The sequence below is a fragment of the Alosa sapidissima genome, chromosome 1, assembly GCF_018492685.1.
Source record: "Alosa sapidissima isolate fAloSap1 chromosome 1, fAloSap1.pri, whole genome shotgun sequence".
Lineage (NCBI taxonomy): Eukaryota > Metazoa > Chordata > Actinopteri > Clupeiformes > Clupeidae > Alosa > Alosa sapidissima.
Genome location: NC_055957.1, coordinates 31,473,023 through 31,489,334, shown reverse-complemented (window position 1 = coordinate 31,489,334; position 16,312 = coordinate 31,473,023). Strand labels below are relative to the sequence as shown.

Genomic DNA, 16,312 nt, shown 5'->3' with positions numbered 1-16,312 from the left:
CACTATCTGCATTTCCCAAAGCAGAAGCATCCTACTCTCACTGCCTATTACCACATACTCTTATCTAGATAGATAGAAAGATACTTTATTGATCCCCAGGGGAAATTAAAAAGAAATATCTTCATACTAACACACACACACACACACACTACTGTCTATTACCCCATACTCTTACATTCATACTAACACACACACACACACACACACACACACACACACACACACACACACACACACACAACTGCTTATTACCCCATAATCTTATCTTCATATTACTGTATCTATTAATTACAGGAATGTCTCTCTGTGTGTGTGTGTGTTGCAAACTTGGCGGATGTTTTACTACAGGCATGAGTGAGTGCAGTGGCAAGTTTGATGTTGTTTGGATACGAAATGCAAAAATATATCGTTAAATGTATTGGTAAAAGATATCGGTAAAAGAAGCACACATTGATTTTGCTGCTCTCGCTTCTGGCCACTCCCCCTCACACACACAGCGCAGGACCAGAGAGGGTAGAAGTGGAGCGCTGGCAACACACACACACACACACAGCGCAGGACCAGAGAGGGTAGAAGTGGAGCGCTGGCAACACACACACACACACACAGCGCAGGACCAGAGAGGGTAGAAGTGGAGCGCTTGCAACACACACACACACACACAGTTCAGGACCAGAGAGGGCAGAAGTGGAGCACTTGCAACACACACACACACACACACACAGCTCAGGACCAGAGAGGGTAGAAGTGGAGCGCTGGCAGCACTGAATCAGTGCACAGCATGGGTAAAGTCAAGATGCAAGGTGATTGGATGATTATCATGTCTGACCTCAACAATAGAATGCCTCTGTATGCGGTTTGCTTGCATTAAATGATTCTGCGGATTTTGCAACAACACACCAACCCACACGGTGGGTAGCCTCTACAGTGGCTCAAAACGACATCAAATATAATGGGCACTAAACTGACACTTCAAATAGCCCAGGCTACTTCGGACTGCCTTTATACTTTGAATAAACAAACAACAATTTCCACTGCATGGTCCCAAATTCAAACGAGCAATAATGGTCCCCGAATTTAAGTTCAGAATGCCACACATGAAAACCAGCTAGACAACGAGAGGCAGACAGAGTGTGATGTCACTTATAGGCTAGCGACTGTTTTTGAGCCACATTGTTGCAAATTTCATGATGATTCCACAAAATATAATATTCAGAATTCATTATTGCAACACACAGACAGAAACACACACACACACACAGATATCTTATCTTATCTTAATCTTATCTTGTACTTGTCTTTAAGTTTTAGCTCAGACATCTGCAGGCAACATTCAGTGTGTCCCTGAGCCCTAAAAGCAGCTGTGGCTGTGTTGTTGTTGTTGTTGTTGTTGTTGTTGTTGCTGTTGCTGTTTTTGTTGTTTAGGCAGCAGGGGAGGGGGGAGGGAGCGAAACAACCAGTGGCCACTGTCTCTCTCAAGCAGAAGAGTAGTGAGGCGGTACACACAGTAGACACACAATTCCTGACACAAACAAACACACAGATGAGACCTACTTCTTTGTGAATCTAGATGGAGACCAGGTGTGTGTGTGTGTGTGTGTGAGTGAGAGAGAGAGAGAGAGTGAGAAAAAAAGAGACAGGAGAGACGTTGACTATTCTCCACCACTTTAACTGTCTGTGGCTTCAGCACCCTTGTGGTACACACAAACACACACACACACACACACACACTTCAAAGGAGGATATGAAAGCAAGAAAAGAGTACAACAGACAACGAACTCCCAACGTTGAGAAAAAAACATTTCTGTTAGTGACCTTTCACCGGGTCTACTTTTACCGTAAGGTGCTCATGACATGTGAAACTGCTGATATCACACACACACACACACACACACACACACACACACACACACACACACACACACACACACACACATACACACACACACACACACACACACACACACACTGTAAGGTGCTCATGACATGTGAAACTGCTGATATTACACACACACACACACACACACACACACACACACACACACACACACACACACACACAATATCTCTTTCACGACAAACACACAATAGACACTCTTCTCTGGCACATATGATATCTCTGTTTAAATATAAAAAAGTGGTGAGTAGTGAGTGCACTTTCCACAAATCAAACAGATCTGGTCTCAGGTCAGAGTAAACATGGTGTGTAGACAGGGGGTTATTTTCTATAAATGACTGTGGGAGGTTATAACTGTAACACATGCTGTCTACCATAAACCACTTTGTTAGTCAGCTGATGAACTAAAAATGAAACAAATAACTGAAAGTATTGCAAAATACCCATGTTATAGACTGTGTATCTTCATTTGTGCACTCTTTGCGGGTGGCACTGCAAAAGATTTAATCATATTTACAGTCTATAGCCCTGATGCTGTATAGCCATGCTATAGCCCTATAGCCCTGATGCTGATTATTCACCGCATGCTATAGCCCTGATGCTGATTATTCACCGCATGCTATAGCCCTGATGCTGATTATTCACCGCATGCTATAGCCCTGATGCTGTATAGCCATGCTATAGCCCTATAGCCCTGATGCTGATTATTCACCGCATGCTATAGCCCTGATGCTGACTAGATTCACCGCATGCTATAGCCCTGATGCTGATTATTCACCGCATACTATAGCCCTGATGCTGACTAGATTCACCGCATGCTATAAGAAAGTGCCATGTTGTGTGTCCTGCGTGTTGGTTACCACTGTAGTCTTCCAAGCAGCTGACCTTGGTTTCTATCATGGCCAATGCCTTTACTATGTGGAGAACATTGGCTTTGAAAACATTGGCTACTGAATTCCTGACCTTTACTGTCAATTGACTGTTGTTGCTTGAATTTCCCCTTGGGGATCAATAAAGTATCTATCTATCTATCTATCTATCTATCTATCTATCTATCTATCTGTTGCAACTTGCAATCCTTGGTCAGTTCATTGAAAGCCCATAACTGAAAGCAGACAGCTGTAGTAGTAAAATGTTTTTTCACAGCTACATCAATATTTTGCCTATAGACATGCACATTTCAATGCAATATAATCATTCATTATCTTTCTCATTTCCAGTGATAGTTTCATTTGTGTCCAAATACAGCCTAATGATAGCTCTAGTGATTGAATGTTTTGACACGTATTGAGCTAAAAGTGAACAGTTTTGAACAGAGTATCTAAATGTCTGCTAGATTTGTTTCAGTTGTAGAGTTTTCGATGGTGGAGAACATTGACTGAGAGAGGTATCCATGAATGTTGGAGGAAGTGGTGATTGAATGCATTTTGAATGAAAGCAATTCAAAAGGAAACACATTGTAGCTCACATTGTGTATAGATTGGGAAAGTGTTAACTGTTTTACAAAGGTGGACAGGGTAATGCTGTCATGCAGATACAGTTGAAAACAGAATGAAAATACAGACAACTCTCTCTCTCTCTCTCTCTCTCTCTCACACACACACACACACACACACACACCAGCCCTGGGGCCTGTATTATGACATGCACCAAATGCTAAGGACAGAAACAACGACAAGAAGGGAAACTGAGAAAACCTACAGTCTATGGAGAAAACAAGCCCAGGAACACCTGCAGTTCTGCTTTTTTTCTGTGTGTGTGTGTGTGTGTGTGTGTGATGGCGAACTGGAGCAAACCTCCCACAGAGGGAGAACAATAAAGGTGTGCAATGAGGCCCTTGTAGCTAACACACTAAACTCCATTCGGCCCTTACAGCTTTTCACAGTAACTAACAAACTAAACTCCATTCGGCACTTACAGCTTTTCACAGCTAACACACTAAACTCCATTCTCTGAACCAAATTCTCAGTTGCCTGAACACATTTCTTGAATCAATCCCCCTTTCGGCAAAACCTTAAAACACAATTTGCAGATCTCATAGACTCCTTTTGAAAAACTCTAAACACATTCTCATGCAATAAGACACATTTTTCACTGTGACACACTTGTGATGCATAATGGTAACCACAAGTGTCAAAAGGTAAACACAAATAAAGCACAGATGTCATACGTTAACCACAACTACTCAAAATGTATCACATTTGTTTCAAATGATGTGACAGCCAATATACAGTTTAAACAGGTTGCTGAACAGTGCAGGTTAATTTCAACAATGGACAGAAACTATCAGTGAGGTGTTCAGAGTTTAGGCTGTAGACTGCAATGTACTTTTCATTTACAATACTGATATTTTTTAAGCCTTCCACCCTTTTCTCAAAACTGTAAACACACACCCAGATTCTCAATACTTTATGTTTACTGGATTTACAGTAAATGTTGAATCCACTGAGTTATGAAATATTTTTGCTTTGTTTTGTTTTGTTTTTTCAGATACAAAATGCATTTACTGTATTGTAAACAATTAATATTTCTCCTGGAGCTATGAGTTGCCCTGAACACTGTGTTTTCCGTTTTTTTGTAAAGTGTCTATGACTGGCCAGTAGTGTTTTCATTTGGACTGTTTCGAGAGATGATCTGAAGACAGTGTTTGGTTTTGAGAATAGGTACAACTGTTTTTAGGCGAATGTTCAGTTTTGCAGAGGTTGGCAAAGGTTTTGGGAATGTAATTTGGGAATGTTCACACACACACGCACACACACAAACAGACACACACAAACACACACACTCACTTCCTCATCCGCACCAACCCTAACCTAACCCTTTAGCTTATGGTTCCAACTGCCACATGTGTATGTGTGTGTGTGTGTGTGTGTGTGTGTGTGTGTGTGTGTGTGTGTGTGTGTGTGTGTGTGTGTGTGTGTGTGTGTGTCTTGAATACTCATCAGTGCCCAGGTGTGGGGACTGACTGGCCTCACAAAGCCTCACACAAACACTCCACACACTCTCTCTCTCAGTGCTTCATGTTATTTCAGTCAGGACCACAAGAAGGTTGATTGCTATTGGTAATGCATAATGTTTCATTTGGCGGTATGGTTCTTTTCTGGGAGCCCCCTGCCCTTCCATGTGCAAACATGGAAAGCCTAAGGCAGAGAGAGCAGCAAGATAACCCCCCCCCCCCCCCCCCCCCCCCACAAAACAGACCAGACATCAATGTCAACAACTAGACATTGATAAGTCAGATGAGGAGGAGATGGGGTGGAGGTGGGTTGCAAAAAGGCTTGCAGAGAAAGCAGCAAAGTAGGCAGGCTACTGCAGATTAAAAAGGGCGTGATGTCCACCAATATCAGGGTACATCTACACGAAACTGCCGGGTGAATTTTCTCTTACCGCTGTCACACCTTTAACAACACCGGTAAAGAAAAACCTTGCGTGCACACACAGAGGTGTAACCGGCTAAATAAGCTAGTGCATATGCCAGACCAGTCGATGGCGCCGGCCGTGCAGAGGCTTCACGTTTAATTTGCGTGAATCGCGTAGAAGAAAACATATTGTTGAAACAGTTTGTTAAGCAGTCGCATGAAATAAGGAGACTACAGACAATTTGGTTTTCAATTCAACTGTTAAACTAATAAAAGTTCATTTTCTTGATGTGACTGCTATTTGAAATTTCAAATGCTTAGCCTACGCATTGCATTAGGTCTGAGCACGACTGAAGAAAACATTAACATGCAGTAAGCTAATGTTTATAAGTTGTGCTACAGCCACAAAAGGCTGATAGGCTACATTGTGCACATAAATCATGACAGGGGAAAGCAAAAACATTTTAATTTGATAACCAAATGGTTTGGTTTGTTTTGACAAGCAGCGTGTCAGGTCGAGTGCCGTGGCTGAGTTGAGAGGTGGGGCTATGTCGTCATAAAATTGCCGGCTTCGCACCTACAGGCGTCTACACGGCGAAAGTTAGCCGGCGGTTTAAAAAATTCCCACTTCGGAAGCCGGTTTCAAAAACTATCAGTTATAGTCTCCTAAACTGCTGGCGTCGTGTACATGCAAGGCGTAACCGATAACAAAACCTCACTGGTTTCACAAAAACCGGCGTCGGCGTAGACGGCCCCTAAGAGCGAGTGATCAGCTGATCAATCAGCTGGGTAGTCAGCTGAGCAGTTAGCCAAGTTGCTGGGCGTGACTCCGTGGCCTGAACTAACGCTATGCTCCATTTGTGTATGTGTTTATGTGTGTGTGTTTGTGTGTGTGTGTGTGCCTCTGCATGCCATCCAAACAACATGAAGGACATAAACGATTATACCAAGTCTCAAAATGTCTTGCCATTGTGTGGTGTGATTGGCAGGCCATTTGCTTGTATTTGCTTGTATTGACAGACATCAAGCACTGATGACATGCATACTATGATGAGACCATTATGATGACCATATGATGGCTTCAGGCAAAACAGAAGGCAGTCAAATAAAAGAACAATGACAGAATATAAAAACAAATGGGGGGGGGGGGGGGTTAGAGAGTTTGTTGTGTGTGTGTTCAATAAGATCAGAAATGGATATGAGTGATTTATATGTTAACACCACACACACTCACAAACACCCTCAGACACTACTCTTCAGAAACGACTTTAATGCTGATTAACAAGATGAGAAATAACATACCAGAACACACTACCAACCAAACAAAAGACACACACACACACACACACACAACCAAAGACTCATATGCAGACAAACACACACTAACACTATTCTTAAGGGTGACTCAGAGGCCTCTTTTGTGTTTGTTGACTCACCAATGTGTCATAACATACCAGAACCCCCTGCCCAACACATACCCACCAAAATAAAACACACACACACACACACACACACACACACATATATACACATACCCATACGTACACAAACCCATACATATATATGCTCATATGCACACACACACTCCCAAAGACACGGTGACCCCCCCCCCCCCCCCCCGAAAAACACACACACACACACATATCTCGATCAATAAGGATTATTAGTGGCTTTAGGCTCCTATTGCATATTGACGCGTGAGCCCCCAGCTGAGTGCGGAGAGCCCATGAACTCTGCCCTCTGCTTTGTGTTATTGCTCTCCTCATCACCACCTTCATCATAATCATCATCATCATCATCATCAGTGCCTGCTGTGGTCACCCAGGTGACCTTCCTGATGACCTCATTAAGAGTAATCCCCATCAGAGGAGCCTGCTCCCATTGGTTTACTCATGCGTGTTTGTTTGTCCTGCATCCGTTTGTGCACCCATTTCTTCAGTGAGTGTCTTTGTTCATTAGTTTGATCAATCAGACATAAAGAGAAGAGAAGAAAAGAGAGGAGAAGAGAAGAGAAGAGAAGAGAAGAGAAGAGAAGAGAGAAATGAAGAGAAGAGAAGAGAAAAGAGGAGAAGAGAAGAGAAGAGAGAAATGAAGAGAGGAGAAGAGAGAAGAGAAGAGAAGGAAAGAGAGAAGGGAAAAGAGGAGAAGAGAAGAGAAGAGAGGAGAAGAGAGGTAAAGAGCATAAAGCAGAAAGCAAAAGGAAAGGGTAGAGTAAAGAGAAATGTGGAGAGTGTGAAACAAGAAAGACAGGAGACTGGGGGCTATCGTCTATGGAGGGAAGAACAATAGACGAGCAGACAATAAAGAGGAGGAGAGGGAGAGAGAGAGAGAGAAAACCATGACAATGTACAGACTCAGTGAGCACAGTCTCTCCATAGAAAAAGGCAGACACAGGCAGACCTGGCTGCCCAGAGAGGAGAGGCTATGCTCACATTGCAGCTTGGGGGCTGTGGAGACAGAACTGCACTTCTTGACAGAATGTCCGAAATATGATGAAATTCGAACATTGTCATTCAGTAAACTAAATTCAATCCTCCCTGAGTTTCGAACTTTGACAAATGAGGGTAAATTGCCTTACATCCTCGGAGAGAACGAGGATGTGGCCATTGTGGCTGCAAAATTTGTAGCAGCCTGCCATGAGGGACAGCCAGTGAGGCCACAACCATACACAATAATAGGATTGTTATTATTATTAGAATTGTCTCTTAACTTTTATGTCTTACTTAATTTACAGTTCTGTTAAACATTATTTTATTTATATTTTTGTGTACATATAATTGAGCTTTGGCAATAATGTTATTGAAACGTTCATGCCAATAAAGCTTTCTTGAATTGAATTGAGAGGGGGGGGGGGGGGTAAGAAGCAAGAGAGGGAGTCAGGAGAGGAGAGGGGGAAACACAGGAAGTGTGATGGACAGACGTCAGAGCACAGGAAGCAACACACAACTGCACACACTCACGCAAGCTCCTCAGCCCAGACTGATCACAGGAAGGACTCGCTTAAACGCTTACACACATACACACACACACACACACACACTACAGTCGCACCCACATCCCTTACTACACACACACAGCTATGCAAACACAGCGACAGATTCATGGGTACATACAAAGGAAGTACTCGCTTACCCATCACACTATCATGCACACACACACACACACACACACATACACAACACACACACACACACACACATACACAACACACTGTAACTTAAAGGAGCAGTCAGGGATTTTACACGATTTCAAGCCCATAACACATTCAGCAAATGCTATGTATGCTACTTGCGAAATCCCTGACCGCACTTTTAATGTAAACTCTTTCACATCATGCTTCCATATTGGTAGCTGCAAATAGTTTAGAAACACCCCCTCCCCCATCCCCTATTCTCACACACACAAACAAGCAAACTCATTTCCTGTTCGAACAGGAAGTCAGCCCCTTTGTTTCTACATTGAGCCGTCATCTGAGGGGCTGGGAAAGAGGAAGTGTTCCCCCGATCAGAAATGACGCATCATTTCCTTTTCATCTGACGGGAAAGCCTGTGAATATAGTTTAGAAAAAAAGCCTGGCTGATAAGAGTCTGAAAGTTGTGTTTTTTTTTAACTCAAAGAAGTGTTATTATAGTCTTACTCTCTCCCCTCCCTCTCTCTCTCTTCCCATCTATCTCTTTCCCTATATCTATCTCTCTGCCCCATTTCTCGCTCTCTCTCTATTTCTATTTATCTGTCCATCTCTCTGTACCTCCTCAGGCCTTCACCTAAACCAGTGTTTCTCAAAGTGTGGTCCGGGGACCACTGGTGGTCTGCAAGCTATCAAAAGTGGTCCGCAAGCAGACGTGGTAAAAATAATATAGATAAGTTGTTTGCCACATTGAACCAACTTATGTAAATCCAAACTGTTCTGCAACACTGCTTATGTAAGCTATGCCAATTTAAATCATATGACTCCTCTGACATAATAAGCAAGGTGCAAAGACAATAAGCAAGGTGGTTCAGTGAATAGGCCTATTGTGTCTATTAGCTAGGTGGTCCGTAGGTTTTTTTTTACTGGTTAAGTGGTCCTTGGTCAGAAAAAGTTTGAGAAACACTGACCTAAACACATCTAAACCTCATGTAGGCTACCTAGTGTGAGGAATGGAAAGGAAGGTTGGTTCTACTTTCAGGAGAAGATCTGGACCAGCTCACAATTAGTATCAGGATCTGGATCAGGATCCGGATTACAGTATCAGGACCAGCATCCGGATCAGTCCAGAGCTGGCTGCTGATTGGACAGTGATTAGCAAGCGCAGGCTGTCCTTGTCTCACGCTGACCACACCTATCACTCTACTGAGTGACCTTCAGAAACATGACTCAGCCCTTTTACATTCACAGAAGTACAGCAGTGGCAATGGCATGGCACTTTTAGCTTTCAGAAAACACATGACACACTTTTACATTCACAGAAACACAGCTGTTAAAGTGACACAGCACATTTACATTCACAGAAATAGAGGGGAGAAAGAGAAAGATGACCCGCACGGGACGTGCTGACGTGTTAGTGGACAGCAGAGATCAGAAGTCAGAGGCCATGTCTGAAGCCAGAGGACAGACCACTGCTCATCTGCAACAGGAAACTCAGGGTTTCCACTCAGTCAGGCGGTTTCAGGCACACTCATACTTTTTCAGTCATCTCTCTCTGTACCACTGTTGGAAAATCTTCGACCATGTCCACACTAGCTCAGATTAATTTGTATCCGACACACCTTTGTTACGATTCGCCCTCCCGTCCACATTAGACACATTAGTCGTATCTGAGTCCCTGGATGTTCCCTTTCCTGATTCGTTGTGTTTGTTTCATGTGACGATGTGCTGCTTTTCAAGAAGTAAAACAAAACATTTATTCATTTGACTAGAACAGTTATTAGGCTATATACTGTAACTGTGTATGTAACAAATAAATCCCTCTTGTTCATTAGAAGCACTGTGTCATTTTTATAATGCCAGCTGGGTGTTGAGGGCACCGCACTCGATTGGCTCACTTCCTACCTCACAAACAGGCAACAGTTTGTCTCCCTCTCTGGCCACTCTTCCACCCTCTCTCCTGTTACGCAGGGGGTCCCCCAGGGTTCAGTCCTTGGTCCCCTGCTCTTCATCTGCTACATTTTCTCCCTTTGTCACATCATCCGCAAACTCAACCTTGACTTCCACTGTTATGCAGACGACACCCAGATTTACATCAGCACCAAATCCACCCAAAACCCTCCCCTCAGCCACATTGAAACCTGCATCTCCACAATAAAATCATGGCTGACCCACAACTTCCTCCAACTCAACAGTGACAAAACAGAACTCCTCCTCATAGGCATCCAATCCACCCTCAATAAAACTGGTCCAATCTCACTCTCCATCGGCACCTCGACCACCAACCCAACACCCCCCCCCACCCCCCCCCCAACCCCGGCACGTAACCTTGGCGTCACCCTGGACCCCACCCTCTCCTTTGATCCCCATGTCAGCTCCATCATCAAGACCTCATACTTCCACCTCCGCCGCATCATTAAGATCCGACACTGCCTCTCTCCCTCTGCTGCCGAATCCCTCATCCATGCCTTCATCTCCTCACGTCTGGACTATTGCAACTCCATTCTCTCTGGCATCACTTCTCACACCCTCCATAGACTCCAAATGGTTAAAAACTCTGCTGCTCGCCTCCTCACCCACACCCGGTCCCGTGAACACATCACTCCTGTCCTCTTTGCTCTCCACTGGCTCCCCATCAAACAACGCATCACCTTCAAAATACTCCTCCTGACTTTTAAAGCCTACCTGTCCGATCTCCTCACCCCCAATCGACCCTCCCGAGCCCTTCGATCCTCCTCCACACTCACTCTGATCACCATACCAACAAGACTCACAACCTTCGGCGACAGAGCCTTCTCCTCAGCAGCACCCCGACTCTGGAACTCACTCCCCTAATCTGACTCCCCCTCACTTTCAACATTCAAATCCCATTTAAAAACATACCTCTTCTCGCAAGCCTACAACCTCCCCTACCCACAACCATAACCTGTGACTGTTATTGTTCATGTCTTGTCCTCGATGTCTGTATTATTATTATTATTCATTCCTCATTCCATTACTGCTCTTGTCTTTGATGTTTGTATCATTATGATTTACTTTTTAATCATTAATTCATTGCTGCTCTTGTGTGTGTGTGTGTGTCTGTGTGTGTCTGTGCGTGTGTGTGTGTGTGTGTGTGTATATGTAGTACTGTTGTCCTTCTCTGTTTCCCAATTCTGTAAGTGACTTTGGGTCTTTGAAAAGCGCTATACAAATAAAATGAATTATTATTATTATTATTATTATAATGTCCATCACTAGGCTTGTTTGTTCAATTAGCGTTAGCAGACAAAGCTACCTGACATTATAATGGGAATTCCTATAAGTTAGTAGCATGCATATTTCTTCCCTTGTATCCATACTTATTGATTGTATGTTTGTCAGGATTTTCAAGAATCAGAATTACAGATGGCAGGGTTTTAACACTGCATGGCCATTGTTTATATGACCTAGCAACAGTAACATAGGGATGCGGAACTTGACAAAGGATGAACGGCCGAGGTATTTGCCTATGGCTGAGGTATTTGCCTATTTGGTATCAACGGAGTAATGTGGGCGCACATTGTATCTACTACAGTACTAAACTGATATGGTGTTTTTGGACGCGGACCAGATTTGTTCTGAAAATCCTTAATAAAACTGATTCCGGCTAGTGTGGACTTAGTCTGAGACACACTCTCTCTCTCTCTCTCTCTCTCTACTACACACACACTGTGAGGGAAGCGGTGGGTGGGTGTGTCTTGGGCCTGTGACCTCTGCCCTCATCCTGTGATGCATCACCATGCTGGGGCAGTTTCCATCTCTTGACCTGCCCCAGTCCTCAAGAGCCCCCTCTGGGGTGAGTCAGAGAGGGGAGGGGACCACCAGAGACCAGTTTACACAGCATAAGTATGGTGTAGTAGCCAGGGCCGGCGGAAGGCCTGGGCGAAATAGTAACATGTCGCCCCCATGTTCATAGACTGTGTGCCACTTTCCACTGTGTGCTACCTGCAGCGTGCAGACCGGGACTGGTCTCAATGTGTGGGGGAGCTCAACGTTGCTACATTCCAGCGCTATTCCAGCGAACAGCACAGGAAAATATTAAAATGTTGCGGGACAATTATGTCCGGGCCTCACGGAAAAACGGTACGGTAGCCTACAATTAAGCAATTAGGCTTTCACATAACATAAACATATTATTATTACAGGCTATTATACAGAAATCGGACTACCTATTGAATATGATGCTGTCTGTTAGGTGTGCATTTAAACGTGCCATTAGGAGCGCACTTCGAGTGTCGCTGTCTCATATCACGCCGTAATAGGACCGTTTTATTGCTGGGACAACGCGTCGACGTAATCGATGTCGTCGACGCAAAAAATACGTTGACGCAAAATATGCACGTCGATTCGTCAAGCATAACGCGTGCCGCCAAATATTTTGAATTTTACACCTTCAGTGTTTCCCATATGTTGGCTAATCTGTGGTAGCCTGGGTGTTCCCATGCTGCCTTGCGCGCGATTTGATTCATGCTGCTAAGGCAGCCTGGAGACCATGGAGCAAATTTTCGCCTGAGATAGGGAACCAATCACAGAACAGGGGGGAAAGCAAGAAGATGATGAGCTATGCACAGACTCATTTGATAGACATCCGTGGCACCCAATAAACGGATCTGGGCATTTTTTTCAAATACGAGAAAATGAACGTTTGGTTCCCAGACCACGTCTCATTGAGAAGTGGTGGCGCTAGCCAGGCTAAATCTGTGGCAGGGCGCCACAAAATCAAAACCGGCCTATTTAAATTAAAGATAAGATCAAATCCTTTCATTGAGCTGCACTTTTTACACACGCAGCCTTTTCTTGCCCCGCCCGCTCTCTCTCTCGTAACTAGGCTAAGGAGCCCGCTGCCTCTTCTCTGCATGTGCATTTAACAAAACATTTTTTGACTTATGTTTGTTGAAGGATTGTTGTGGCCACATAGAAGCATTGCATAGAAAACGGCTGGCTAAATTGCTATTAAATCCGCTTAGCATCGTGACAATGCTGCACAAATATGTTCAAAACTGCTGCATTAAAGTTAACGCTGCTAAGGTCTTATCAAAACATAGTACATTGAGGAGACTAAACTAAGTTAAGTTATGCAATCAAGCAGTATCTCAAAGCTAACGTTAGAATAGGCCTACTGTTTGGATGTCGAGTTTTGCATGCTTACTTACAGCTGCTTGTCAATTTCGTTACTCATGCAGGGCTCATTTTATTGACTCTGACACTGAATGTTTGCAAAATCCAGATGTAAATGGAAAAGTGTTTTCCAAGACTCAAAAGTGCTTGTCCCAAGGAGAAGTATGAACCGTTATTTGAACTAACTACGTTATGAATTGCATCCACATGTCAGCAGCCTTTTAACTGTCCTAGCGTTCATGGGATTCGGAAAACAGAGTTGCCCAGTTAGGGGCTCATCATTCCATTTGTCGTGACGTTGTAGTTCGTTTGTAGTCCATGTGGCATTTCATGTCCAACAGTTTTAATGTGAATTTTAGTGTGGAATTTGCCATTTTTGTCACTTGAAAGCTGCATATTTTTCTTTCACAAGCGTCTTACACTATATTTTAAGCAATTACTGTTTATTTAGGATTAGTGAGTGTATGTTTTAACCTTGTCACACATTCCAACGGCAAAGCACATGAACACTTGCTGTGGGAAAAACAAAGTAGCCACGGGGGCGGTCCTTCCCACATAGCAAAATTTGACCGGCCCACCTCTGGCCCACTACCTTGCTTCAGGGTAGTGTGAGTGTTGGCCCACTTCTGGCTTGGTCCCCGGCCCAAAAATGGCCCAGTCACTGATAATTGACACAAAGAATTTGCTCTGGCCCAGGTGTGGCCCACACACAGTAAAATGACTCTTATTGTTTCTCTTGGCCCAGGTGTGGCCCACACACAGTAAAATGACTCTTATAGTTTCTCTTGGCCCAGTTGTGGCCCACACACAGTAAAATGACTTATTGAGTGTTGGCTGAGTGTCGGCTGGGTCCCCGGGCCTGTACTGGCCCACACACTATAAAACTGATCTGACTGAGTGTTGGCAGAGTGTTGGCTTGGTCCCCGGGCCTGTACTGGCCCACACACTATAAAACTGATCTGACTGAGTGTTGGCTGAATGTCGGCTTGGTCCCCGGGCCTGTACTGGCCCACACACAATAAAACTGATCTGACTGAGTGTTGGCTGAATGTCGGCTGGGTCCCCGGGCCACATGTGGCCCATTAACTACCAAAAGTACTTGAAAATAAACAGAAATCCAGAACTAGTAATTAAAAGCACAAGCTACTTTTATTAACAAGTTTAACAAACACAACCTTGCAAATAAAACAAACATTTTAAGCTTTTACATATATATTCACTTTAGAAATTACACCAGTTAAAATATACAAGCTACTTTTATCTACAAAAATCTACATCTTTCATTAAAAATAAACATTTTAAAATGATTCAAAGAAATAAATTATTCTAAATTAACATAGTTAAACATTTACAGAAATATTCTGTCTCTCTCCCTCACTCACATACACACACTTTTCTCTAAAAGAGTTATTCCATTGTCAGTAGTTGTGGGTTGTGAGTTAAGTGTAGTGTTAGTGCTTTAAATTCTGTATTTTTGTACCATGTACCATGACCTACTCAGCTACAGACACGCACACGCGCACACACACACACACACACTCACTCTCAAAGTATTTTTCAACAGCAGCAACCTTTGCCACCTGCCTTCTCTTTCTGTTGCCGCTTCATTGTTGCCTCCACCTGTTTCAGCAGCACTAGCAGTCGGGGGGTGTCTCCAAACTGCATTAAGGTATAAAAGAACATATATTACAAGATCATTATGAGGTCTAAAACAAGATTTCAACATGTCATTTGTCAGAGAAGTTATATTTGTCCACTCAAATATATTTACTGATAGCCACCTCAGCTCTCTCAGTTGGGGGTTGGTCAAAGAGTTCTTTCCATCCATCCTTCTCAATTTGAGATGCATGGACAGCATGTCATCTTAGCAGGGGGAAAAAACATTAAACTATTTATCCTTTACTATCTGACAAAATATTACTAAAGCCCAGTCTTGCGACTCTGCAGCTGTCTTGGTAACACCTCCCTGGTAGTTATTTTGGGCAAACAAGACATTGTGTGGTTGTTAAATGATAATTTATTACCAATGACAATTACCAAGCGCAAGAGATATTTGTCAACAGATATACACACCTGAAGCACAAGAGCTTGTTGACTTCCTTCACAAGAGCCTTGTGGGTGCTCCAGTTGGCCATGCAGTCAACAGCGCATTCCCCACTCCTGTTCTTTTCCGACATAATGGATGAGGCAAACCAAAAGCATCTAAAAATTACACATAAAAAAACACAGGCCTAGATGAAAGCTGATTCCTATTATTTGGCTCATCTAAACAAAAATGTATTACAAATTCTATTAAATCAATGTACAACTTACCAAGAACTCTTCATGTCTCCTGTTTAACCAACATAAGAAATGGTTCACAAATGTAGCCTTCTTCATCCAAAGGATTGCAGGTCTCTGGTCAGTGTTGCCTGGATTCAGAGGTGTACATTTAAATTAGTTATAGCCACAATTAGTAGGCTAATGAAGGGGCCTAGTATGTGTTGAACATGATTAACCCCCCCAAAAAAACCCAGTACAAAACACAAAATGACCTTAAAATATGCCTACTGATTTTTATCAGCTACATGACCAGGACAGGACCCACCCTGCTACCAGGCTGGAGAGAGCTCTCTCTCTCTCTCTCTCTCTCTCTCTCTCTCTCTCAGACACACACACACACACACACACACACACACACACACACACACAATACAATAAAGTCTCAGTCCTGCTTGAAGCATAAGAGAAAGAGATTCCCAATTACCAATCGCTAGAGCCTCTTCCAGTCAACCAATGCTGGTTAATTGT

The 16,312-nt window shown here is 43.4% G+C and overlaps 1 protein-coding gene and 1 long non-coding RNA gene across 3 annotated transcripts in view; one reads left to right on the top strand and one right to left on the bottom strand.

Annotated features, from left to right (window-relative positions):
• LOC121709363 (midnolin-like) overlaps positions 1-16,312 on the top strand; it is a 30,196-nt gene that overhangs the window by 13,052 nt on the left and 832 nt on the right. For both annotated transcript variants that reach the window (XR_006031935.1, XR_006031934.1), the window contains exon 8: positions 1,582-1,603. The gene's annotated coding sequence lies outside the window, so the exon portion shown is untranslated. Of the gene's footprint in view, positions 1-1,581; positions 1,604-16,312 lie in introns of those variants that run through there.
• Positions 14,841-15,863, bottom strand: LOC121709396. The gene is made up of 4 exons (XR_006031949.1): positions 15,836-15,863; positions 15,596-15,724; positions 15,294-15,385; positions 14,841-15,181 (listed from the first exon to the last, which is right to left on the bottom strand). It is a non-coding gene; the product is annotated as an uncharacterized LOC121709396 (long non-coding RNA).